This window comes from Bombina bombina, chromosome 12, assembly GCF_027579735.1.
Source record: "Bombina bombina isolate aBomBom1 chromosome 12, aBomBom1.pri, whole genome shotgun sequence".
NCBI classification, from domain to species: domain Eukaryota; kingdom Metazoa; phylum Chordata; class Amphibia; order Anura; family Bombinatoridae; genus Bombina; species Bombina bombina.
In genome coordinates this window covers 4,506,915-4,519,750 of record NC_069510.1, presented here as the reverse complement: position 1 = coordinate 4,519,750, position 12,836 = coordinate 4,506,915, and positions in this window count along the sequence as shown.

Below are 12,836 nucleotides of genomic sequence, written 5' to 3'. Positions count from 1 at the left end.
TTTTATTTTGTTTGGTTCGGTCTTGTCTTGTCTTATTTTATTTGGTTCTGTCTTGTCTTGTTTTATTTTGTTTAGTTCGGTCTTGTCTTGTTTTATTTTGTTTAGTCTTGTCTTGTTTTATTTTGTTTGGTTCTGTCTTGTTTTATTTTGTTTGGTTCGGTCTTGTCTTGTTTTATTTTGTTTGGTTCTGTCTTATCTTGTTTTATTTTGTTTGGTTCTGTCTTGTCTTGTTTTATTTTGTTTGGTTCTGTCTTGTCTTATTTTGTTTGGTTCTGTCTTGTCTTGTTTTATTTTGTTTGGTTCTGTCTTGTCTTGTTTTATTTTGTTTGGTTTGGTCTTGTCTTATTTTGTTTGGTTCAGTCTTGTCTTGTTTTATTTTGTTTGGTTCGGACTTGTCTTGTTTTATTTTGTTTGGTTCAGTTTTGTCTTGTTTTATTTTGTTTGGTTCGGACTTGTCTTGTTTTATTTTGTTTGGTTCGGTCTTGTCTTGTTTTATTTTGTTTGGTTCGGTCTTGTCTTGTTTTATTTTGTTTGGTTTAGTCTTGTTTTTAAGACAAAAAAAGGAAGAAAAAAACCCAACAGTGTATGATTAGCATTTCTCGAATATAGACACCAGAATTCATTGCAGGGTATATGTTAATTTAGAGTAAATATGAGCCTTTTTTTTTTTTTTTTTATAATTCAGCCCTGAACCTTAGATTGCTTTGCCTTTTGTCTGTCTTTCCAAACAGAGTTATATGAACTCTATTTATTTTTTGTATTTTTCTCTATGTCATCAGTATTATCTTATAATGTATGATATTTTACTTTGCTACTATCAAAGATGTTTAATACAATCCTAATTACTACCTCACTGAGATGTTTAGTACAATCCTTATTACTACCTCACTGGAAAAATTATGACATAGAGGCTATGCTATAATGACGATGTATGGGTCTATGTATAAGTCAGAATTGATGTTAGTTGGCTGTTTTCATATTTATTTTTCTTTTCTTTTTTTCCCTGGGCATCCTGCGTGTTGCAAGGGAAAATGGTCTGCTTATGATTTACACTGTTGGATTATAAATAAAATATTTAAAAAATAAATAAAAAAAAAAGAGTTGTGTATCCTCTACTGATAAATAAACCCCTAGGTATTTTAAAGAAGCTTCCCTCCAAGTGTATGGGCTATTTAACATACACTCCCTCTGTTCCTGCGGAGAGAAAAACACTAAGTTCTTCAGATTTACTATTATTATTATGGAAATTTGAGTATTTCCCAAATTCTTGGAATTTTATTTCTATATTATTAATAGAGCTGGCTGGTTCTGTCAATGTTAGCAAGACATCATCCGCGTATAATTAAATCTTATATTCTTGTTTTCATATTATTATCACAGACCACTTTTTAATAGTTAATTCATTGTCATGTTCAAGAAACCAGTTTGAGACGATTCGAGCTTTGTGACATTATCCTGCTGAAAGTAGCCATCAGAAGATGGGTACACTGAAATCATAAAGGGATGGACATGGTCAGCAACCATACTCAGGTAAACCGTGGCTTTTAAACAATGCTCAATTGGTTCTAAGGGGCCCATCGGGTGCCAAGAAAATATCACGCACACCATTACACCACCACCAGCCTGAACCGTTCATACAAGGCAGGATGGATCCATGCTTTCATGTTGTTTACGCCAAATTCTGACCCTACCATCTGAATGTTGCAGCTGAAATCGAGACTCATCAGACCAGGCAAAGTTTTTCCAATCTTCTATTGTCCAATTTTGGGGAGCCTGTGCGAATTGTAGCCTCAGTTTCCTGTTCTTAGCTGACAGGAGCAGCAACCGGTGTGGTCTTCTGCTGCTGTAGCCCATCTGCTTCATCGTTCGACGTGTTGTGCATTCAGAGATGGTTTTCTGCATACCTTGGTTGTAATGAGTGGATATTTGAGTAACTATTGTCTTTCTATCATGCCAAACCAGCCCGCCCATTCTCCTCTGACATCAATAAGGCATTATCATCCACAAAACTGCCGCTCACTGGATATTTTTTCTTTTTTGGTCCATTCTCTGTAAACCCTAGAGATGGTTGTGTGTGAAAATCCCAGTAGATCAGCAGTTTTTTAAATACTCAGACCAGTGCGTCTGGCTCCAACAACCATGCCATGTTCAAAGTCACTTAAATCCCCTTTCTTGCCCATTCTGATGCTCGGTTTAAACTTCAGCAAGTCATCTTCACCACATCTAGGTCCCTAAATGCATTAAGTTGCTGCCATGTGATTGGCTGATTAGCAATTTGTGTTTCCAAGCAATTGAACAGGTGTACCTAATAAAGTGGCCGGTGTATATAGTTTACAAATAAAACATAATAATGTAATATTTCTAACCAATAAGGTGACAGGTGACCCTGCTGACAGCTATTTGTCACCCTATAACACACACTTTATGGAGGGGGACAGTAGAACCGGGGTGTGTGTCTAGTCGCACACGCCCAGCCCTCACATTCATGCCCTCCTCGGCTTCCCTCACACTCAGGCCCTCCCCGGCTGGAGAGAGTGTGTGTGAGTGAGATACAGAGAGAGAAAGAAAGAGGAGAGAGAGAGGGGAGAGAGAGGAGGAGAGAAAAAGACAAAGAGAGAGAGAGAGAAAGAAAGACAAAGAGAGAGAGAGAGAAAGACAGAGAGAGAGAGAAAGACAGAGAGAGAGAAAAAGACAGAGAGAGAGAAAAAGACAGAGAGAGAGAAAAAGACAGAGAGAGAGAAAAAGACAGAGAGAGAGAAAAAGACAGAGAGAGAGAAAAAGACAGAGAGAGAGAAAAAGACAGAGAGAGAGAAAAAGACAGAGAGAGAGAGAAAGACAGAGAGAGAGAGAGAAAGACAGAGAGAGAGAGAAAGACAGAGAGAGAGAAAGACAGAGAGAGAGAAAGACAGAGAGAGAGAGAAAGACAGAGAGAGAGAAAGACAGAGAGAGAGAAAGACAGAGAGAGAGAGAAAGACAGAGAGAGAGAGACACAGAGAGAGAGAGAAAGACAGAGAGAGAGAGAGAGAGACAAGGAGAGAGACAGACAGGGAGAGGGAGGGAGATAAATACAAAGAGAGAGGGAGAGAAATAAATACAGAGAGAAAGGGAGAGAAAGAAAGACAGAGAGAGAGAGAGAGAGAGAGAGAAAGAAAGACAGAGATAAAGAAAGACAGAGAGAGAAAGAGGAGAGAAATACAGAGAGCGAGAGAAATATAGAGAGACAGAGAGAGAGAAAGAAAGACAGAGAGAGAGGGAGAGAAAGAAAGACAGAGAGAGAGAGAGATATAGAAAGAGAGATATACAGGGGCCTATTTATGAAAGACCTGTCGGGCATGATCCGACATTGCGGATCAAGTCCGACAGACCTCACTGAATGCGGAGAGCAATATGCTCTCCACATTCAGCATTGCACCAGCAACTGCTGGTGCAACGCTGCCCCCTGCAGATTCGCGGCTATTCGGCTGCTAGCAGGGGGGTGTAAATCAACCTGATCATATTCGATCGGGTTGGATTGTGGCAATGTTTGTCTGCCTCCTCAGAACAGGCGGTCTTTAGACCGCTGCTTCATAACTTGTGTTTCTGGTGAGTCTGAAGGCTCGCCAGAAACATGGAGCTTGATAAATGGGCCCCACAGGGAGAGAGAAATAGAGAGAGAGAAATACAGAGAGAGAGAGAGATACAGAGGGAGAGAGAGAGAGAGAGAGGGAGAGACAGATACAGAGATAGAGAGACAGAGAGAGAGAAAAAGGAGAGACAGAGTGAGAGAGATACAGAGCGAGAGAGAAATACAGAGCGAGAATAAAGAGACAGAGATACAGAGAGAGAGATTCAGAGAGACAGAAACAGAGAAAGAGAGAGGAAGAGAGATACAGACAGATACAGAGAGTGAGAGACAGATACAGAGAGAGATACAGAGAGAGAGAGAGATACAGAGAGACAGAAACAGAGAAAGAGAGAGGAAGAGAGATACAGACAGATACAGAGAGTGAGAGACAGATACAGAGAGAGATACAGAGAGAGAGAGAGATACAGAGAGAGATACAGAGAGAGATACAGAGAGAGATACAGAGAGAGAGAGATACAGAGAGAGAGAAACAGAGAAAGAGAGAGAAACAGAGAAAGAGAGAGATACAGAGAGAAACAGAGAGAGAGAGAGAGATACAGAGTGAGAGACAGATACAGAGACAGATGAGATACAGAGACATAGAGAGATACAGAGAAATAGACAGAGATACAGAAACAGATACAGAGAGAGAGATACCGAGAGAGAGAGAGAGAGAGAGGGAGACAGATACAGGTAGCGAGAGTCAGAGAAACAGAGACAGACACAAAGAGAGAGAGAGATACAGAGAGAGGGACAGAGAGAGATACAGAGACAGGGACAGAGAAAGATACAGAGACAGGGACAGAGAGAGATACAGAGACAGAGAGAGATACATCCAGAGAGATACGGATACAGAGAGAGACAGATACAGAGAGAGAGGAAGAGAGTGAGAGAGACAGAGAGAAAGATTGAGAGAGAAAGAGAAAGAGAGATACAAAGAAAGAGATACAGAGAGAGAGTGATACGGAGCGAGAAAGAGATACAGAGAGAGATGCAGAGAGAGACACAGAGAGAGATACAAAGAGAGAAATAGATACAAAGAGAGGTACAGAGAGAGATACAAGGAGAGACAGAGAGAGATACAGAGAGAGAACGAGATACAAAGAGAGAAAGAGATACAGAGAGAGATACAAAGAGAGACAGAAATACAGAGAGACAGCGAGAGATACAGAGAGAGAGAGGAAGAGAGTGAGAAAGAGAGATACAGAGAGAGAGTGAGTGAGATACAGAGATATACAGAGAGAGAGAGAGGAAGAGACAAGAGAGTGAGAGATAGAGATACAGAGAGAGAGAGGAAGAGACAAGAGAGTGAGAAAGAGATAGAGAGAGATACAGAGTGAGAGAGAGACAGAGAGAGATACAGTGATATACACAGAGAGATAGAGATATACAGAGGGAGAGAGAAAGAGATAGAGATATACAGAGAGAGAGAGAGAGAGAGTGAGAAAGAGATAGAGACAGAGAGATACAAATATATACAGAGGGAGAGTGAGAAAGAGAGAGATATACAGAGAGAGGAAGAGACAAGAAAGTGAGAGACAGATATACAGAGGGAGAGAGTGAAAGAGAGAGATACAGAGATATACAGAGAGAGGGCGGAAGAGACAAGAGAGTGAGAGACAGATATACAGAGGGAGAGAGTGAAAGAGACAGAGAGAGATACAGAGATATACAGAGAGAGATACAAAGAGAGACAGAGAGACAGTGAGAGATACAGAGAGAGAGAGGAAGAGAGTGAGAAAGAGAGATACAGAGAGAGAGTGAGTGAGATACAGAGATATACAGAGAGAGAGAGAGGAAGAGACAAGAGAGTGAGAGATAGAGATACAGAGAGAGAGAGGAAGAGACAAGAGAGTGAGAAAGAGATAGAGAGAGATACAGAGTGAGAGAGAAAGAGACAGAGAGAGATACAGTGATATACACAGAGAGATAGAGATATACAGAGGGAGAGAGAAAGAGATAGAGATAGAGATATACAGAGAGAGAGAGAGAGAGAGAGAGAGAGAGAAAAGACAAGAGAGTGAGAAAGAGATAGAGACAGAGAGATACAAATATATACAGAGGGAGAGTGAGAAAGAGAGAGATATACAGAGAGAGGAAGAGACAAGAGAGTGAGAGACAGATATACAGAGGGAGAGAGTGAAAGAGAGAGATACAGAGATATACAGAGAGAGAGAGGAAGAGACAGAGAGTGAGAGACAGATATACAGAGGGAGAGAGTGAAAGAGAGAGATACAGAGATATACAGAGAGAGGGCGGAAGAGACAAGAGAGTGAGAGACAGATATACAGAGGGAGAGAGTGAAAGAGACAGAGAGAGATACAGAGATATACAGAGAGAGAGGAAGAGACAAGGGAGTAAGAGAAAGATAGAGATACAGAGAGAGAGAAAGAGACAAGAGAGTGAGAGATAGAGACAGAGGGAGAGGAGAGTATGTATATATGTGTGTGTCAGTACATTCATGCCTGCAGTGGTATATATTACACATATATAGTTTACAAACAAAACCTAATAATGTAATATTTGTAACGAGTAAGGTAACACTTACACATAAGCACTGACCCTGCTGACAGCTGTTTGCCACCCTATAACACGCACTTTATGGAGGGGGACAGTAGTGCCGAGGTGTGTGCCTAGCTGTGTCCCACACGCCCTCCCCGGCTTATCTCACACTCAGGCCGTCTCCCTCACTCCCAGTTCCTCCTCACACACAGACCCTCACACTCAGGCCCAGACCCTCACACTCAGGCCCAGACCCTCACACTCAGGCCGCCCCCCTCACTCCCAGACCCTCACACTCAGGCCCTCTCCCTCACACTCAGGCCGTCTCCCTCACTCCCAGATCCTCCTCACACACCCAGACCCTCACACACCCAGACCCTCACACTCACACCCAGACCCTCACACTCAGGCCGCCCTCCTCACTCCCAGACCCTCACACTCAGGCCCTCCCCCTCACTCTCGGGCCCTCTCCCTCACTCCCAGACCTTCACACTCAGGCTGTCCCCCTCACTCCCAGACCCTCACACTCAGGCCCTCCCCCTCACTCCCAGACCTTCACACTCAGGCTGTCCCCCTCACTCCCAGACCCTCACACTCAGGCCCTCCCCCTCACTCCCAGACCTTCACACTCAGGCTGTCCCCCTCACTCCCAGACCCTCACACTCAGGCCCTCCCCCTCACTCCCAGACCTTCACACTCAGGCTGTCCCCCTCACTCCCAGACCCTCACACTCAGGCCCTCCCCCTCACTCCCAGACCCTCACACTCAGGCCCTCCCCCTCACACTCAGGCCGTCTACCTCACTCCCAGATCCTCCTCACACACACAGACCCTCACACTCAGGCCGTCTCCCTCACTCCCAGATCCTCCTCACACTCAGGCCCTCCCCCTCACACTCAGGCCGTCTCCCTCACTCCCAGATCCTCCTCACACACACAGACCCTCACACTCACACCCAGACCCTCACACTAAGGCCCTCCCCCTCACACTAAGGCCCTCCCCCTCACACTAAGGCCCTCCCCCTCACACTAAGGCCCTCCCCCTCTCACACTCAGGCCCTCAGACCCTCCCCCTCACTCCCAGACCCTCCCCTCAGTCACTCCCCCAGGCGCGGCCTATGCTGTCAGTTGACGCTCCCTTTACAACATGGCGGCGCCCGTCTCGGCCCCAGCTGTAGCGTCACCATAAGCCGTATGTGATAAGGGGACTCTCTAAGACAACATCCCAGTCCACGCAAAGCCACAGCTGCCCCCGGTCACCCTGTACCGCCCCCACTAGCGCCCAGCACAGGGGCATTTCCGTTACGGGGGGAGGCGGTGGCCAAGCGTTTCCATGGTAACCAACGCCGCCACCGCATACACTGACTGCAGCTTCTGATGTACCAGGTAAGTGTCCCCCTTATATGTATATAACTGTGTAGTGTTATAGGTACCCATGCCCTATATATATATATAGTTATACATAAATATATACTGATGTGTAATAGGTGACTTATGTCCTGTGTCACTAGTAGCAATATATATATATATATACTGATGTGTAATAGGTAACTTATGTCCTGTGTCACTAGCAGCATTATATATATATATATACTGATGTGTAATAGGTAACTTATGTCCTGTGTCACTAGCAGCATTATATATATATATATACTGATGTGTAATAGGTAACTTATGTCCTGTGTCACTAGCAGCATTATATATATATATATACTGATGTGTAATAGGTAACTTATGTCCTGTGTCACTAGTAGCAATATATATATATATATATATAGTTATACATAAATATATACTGATGTGTAATAGGTGACTTATGTCCTGTGTCACTAGTAGCAATATATATATATATATAGTTATACATAAATATATACTGATGTGTAATAGGTAACTTATGTCCTGTGTCACTAGTAGCAATATATATATATATATATATATATATATATATATATATACTGATGTGTAATAGGTAACTTATGTCCTGTGTCACTAGCAGCATTATATATATATATACTGATGTGTAATAGGTAACTTATGTCCTGTGTCACTAGCAGCATTATATATATATATATATATACTGATGTGTAATAGGTAACTTATGTCCTGTGTCACTAGCAGCATTATATATATATATATACTGATGTGTAATAGGTAACTTATGTCCTGTGTCACTAGCAGCATTATATATATACTGATGTGTAATAGGTGACTTATGTCCTGTGTCACTAGCAGCATTATATATATATATATATATATATATATATATATATATATATATATATATATATATATATATATACTGATGTGTAATAGGTGACTTATGTCCTGTGTCACTAGCAGCATTATATATATATATATATATATATATATATACTGATGTGTAATAGGTAACTTATGTCCTGTGTCACTAGCAGCATTATATATATATATATACTGATGTGTAATAGGTAACTTATGTCCTGTGTCACTAGTAGCATTATATATATATATATATATATATATATATATATATATATATATATATATATATATATATATATATATATATATACTGATGTGTAATAGGTGACTTATGTCCTGTGTCACTAGCAGCATTATATATATATATATATACTGATGTGTAATAGGTGACTTATGTCCTGTGTCACTAGCAGCATTATATATATACTGATGTGTAATAGGTGACTTATGTCCTGTGTCACTAGCAGCATTATATATATACTGATGTGTAATAGGTGACTTATGTCCTGTGTCACTAGCAGCATATATATATACTGATGTGTAATAGGTGACTTATGTCCTGTGTCACTAGCAGCATTATATATATATACTGATGTGTAATAGGTGACTTATGTCCTGTGTCACTAGCAGCATATATATATACTGATGTGTAATAGGTAACTTATGTCCTGTGTCACTAGCAGCATTATATATATACTGATGTGTAATAGGTAACTTATGTCCTGTGTCACTAGCAGCATTATATATATATACTGATGTGTAATAGGTAACTTATGTCCTGTGTCACTAGCAGCATTATATATATATATACTGATGTGTAATAGGTGACTTATGTCCTGTGTCACTAGCAGCATATATATATATACTGATGTGTAATAGGTGACTTATGTCCTGTGTCACTAGCAGCATTATATATATATATATATATATATATATATATATATACTGATGTGTAATAGGTGACTTATGTCCTGTGTCACTAGCAGCATTATATATATATATATATACTGATGTGTAATAGGTAACTTATGTCCTGTGTCACTAGCAGCATTATATATATATATATATATATATATATATATATATATATACTGATGTGTAATAGGTGACTTATGTCCTGTGTCACTAGCAGCATTATATATATATACTGATGTGTAATAGGTGACTTATGTCCTGTGTCACTAGCAGCATTATATATATATACTGATGTGTAATAGGTAACTTATGTCCTGTGTCACTAGCAGCATTATATATATATATATACTGATGTGTAATAGGTAACTTATGTCCTGTGTCACTAGCAGCATTATATATATATATATATATACTGATGTGTAATAGGTAACTTATGTCCTGTGTCACTAGCAGCATTATATATATATATATATATATATATACTGATGTGTAATAGGTAACTTATGTCCTGTGTCACTAGCAGCATTATATATATATATATATATATATATATATATATATATATATATATATATATATATATATATATATATATACTGATGTGTAATAGGTGACTTATGTCCTGTGTCACTAGCAGCATTATATATATATATATATATATATATATATATACTGATGTGTAATAGGTGACTTATGTCCTGTGTCACTAGCAGCATTATATATATATATATATATATATATATATATATATATATATATATATATATATATATATATATATATATATATACTGATGTGTAATAGGTGACTTATGTCCTGTGTCACTAGCAGCATTATATATATATATATATACTGATGTGTAATAGGTAACTTATGTCCTGTGTCACTAGCAGCATTATATATATATATATATATATATATATATATTATATATATATATATATATATACTGATGTGTAATAGGTGACTTATGTCCTGTGTCACTAGCAGCATTATATATATATACTGATGTGTAATAGGTGACTTATGTCCTGTGTCACTAGCAGCATATATATATATATATACTGATGTGTAATAGGTAACTTATGTCTTGTGTCACTAGCAGCATTATATATATATATATATATATATATATATATATATATATATATATATATATATATATATATATATATATATACTGATGTGTAATTAGGTGACTTATGTCCTGTGTCACTAGCAGCATATATATATATATACTGATGTGTAATAGGTAACTTATGTCTTGTGTCACTAGCAGCATTATATATATACTGATGTGTAATAGGTGACTTATGTCCTGTGTCACTAGCAGCATATATATATACTGATGTGTAATAGTTAACTTATGTCTTGTGTCCACTAGCAGCATTATATATATATATATATATATATAAATATATATATATATATATATAATATATATATATATATATATATATATATATATATATACTGATGTGTAATAGGTGACTTATGTCCTGTGTCACTAGCAGCATTATATATATATATATATATATATATATATATATATATATACTGATGTGTAATAGGTAACTTATGTCTTGTGTCACTAGCAGCATTATATATATATATATATATATATATATACTGATGTGTAATAGGTGACTTATGTCCTGTGTCACTAGCAGCATTATATATATATATAATATACTGATGTGTAATAGGTGACTTATGTCCTGTGTCACTAGCAGCATATATATATACTGATGTGTAATAGGTAACTTATGTCCTGTGTCACTAGTAGCATTATATATATATATACTGATGTGTAATAGGTAACTTATGTCCTGTGTCACTAGCAGCATTATATATATATATATATATATATATATATATATATATATATATATATATATATATATATATATATATACTGATGTGTAATAGGTAACTTATGTCCTGTGTCACTAGTAGCATTATATATATATATACTGATGTGTAATAGGTAACTTATGTCCTGTGTCACTAGCAGCATTATATATATATAAATATATACTGATGTGTAATAGGTAACTTATGTCCTGTGTCACTAGCAGCATTATATATATATATATATACTGATGTGTAATAGGTAACTTATGTCCTGTGTCACTAGCAGCATTATATATATATATATATACTGATGTGTAATAGGTAACTTATGTCCTGTGTCACTAGCAGCATTATATATATATATATATATATATATATATATATATATAAATATATATATATATATACTGATGTGTAATAGGTAACTTATGGTCCTGTGTCCACTAGCAGCATTATATATATATATATATACTGATGTGTAATAGGTAACTTATGTCCCTGTGTCACTAGCAGCATTATATATATATATATATATATATATATATATATATATATATATACTGATGTGTAATAGGTAACTTATGTCCTGTGTCACTAGCAGCAATATATATATATATACTGATGTGTAATAGGTAACTTATGTCCTGTGTCACTAGCAGCATTATATATATACTGATGTGTAATAGGTACTTATGTCCTGTGTCACTAGCAGCATTATATATATATATATATACTGATGTGTAATAGGTAACTTATGTCCTGTGTCACTAGCAGCATTATATATAATATATATACTGATGTGTTAATAGGTAACTTATGTCCTGTGTCACCTAGCAGCATTATATATATATATATATATACTGATGTGTAATAGGTAACTTATGTCCTGTGTCACTAGCAGCATTATATATATATATACTGAAGTGTAATAGGTAACTTATGTCCTGTGTCACTAGTAGCATTATATATATATATATATTATATATATATATATATATATATATATATATATATATATATATATATATATATAATATATATATATATATATATATATACATATATATATATTATATACTGATGTGTAATAGGTAACTTATGTCCTGTGTCACTAGCAGCATTATATATATATATATACTGATGTGTAATAGGTAACTTATGTCCTGTGTCACTAGCAGCATTATATATATATATATATATATATATATATATATATACTGATGTTAATAGGTAACTTATGTCCTGTGTCACTAGCAGCATTATATAATATATATATATATATAAATATATATATATATATATAAATATATATATTATTATATATATATATATATATATATATATATTTAAAAAAGTATTTAAAGATAGATTAAAGTATAACAAAAATTTCGACAAATTAAGTATAAAGAAAAGGGATTGCAGCACTCTTTTTGAAAATAGTCTAATATAAATTTATATATACTGATGTGTAATAGGTAACTTATGTCCTGTGTCACTAGCAGCATTATATATATATATATATATACTGATGTGTAATAGGTAACTTATGTCCTGTGTCACTAGCAGCATTATATATATATATATACTGATTGGGTATTAGGTAACTTATGTCCTGTGTCACTAGCAGCATTATATATATATATATATATACTGATGTGTAATAGGTAACTTATGTCCTGTGTCACTAGCAGCATTATATATATACTGATGTGTAATAGGTAA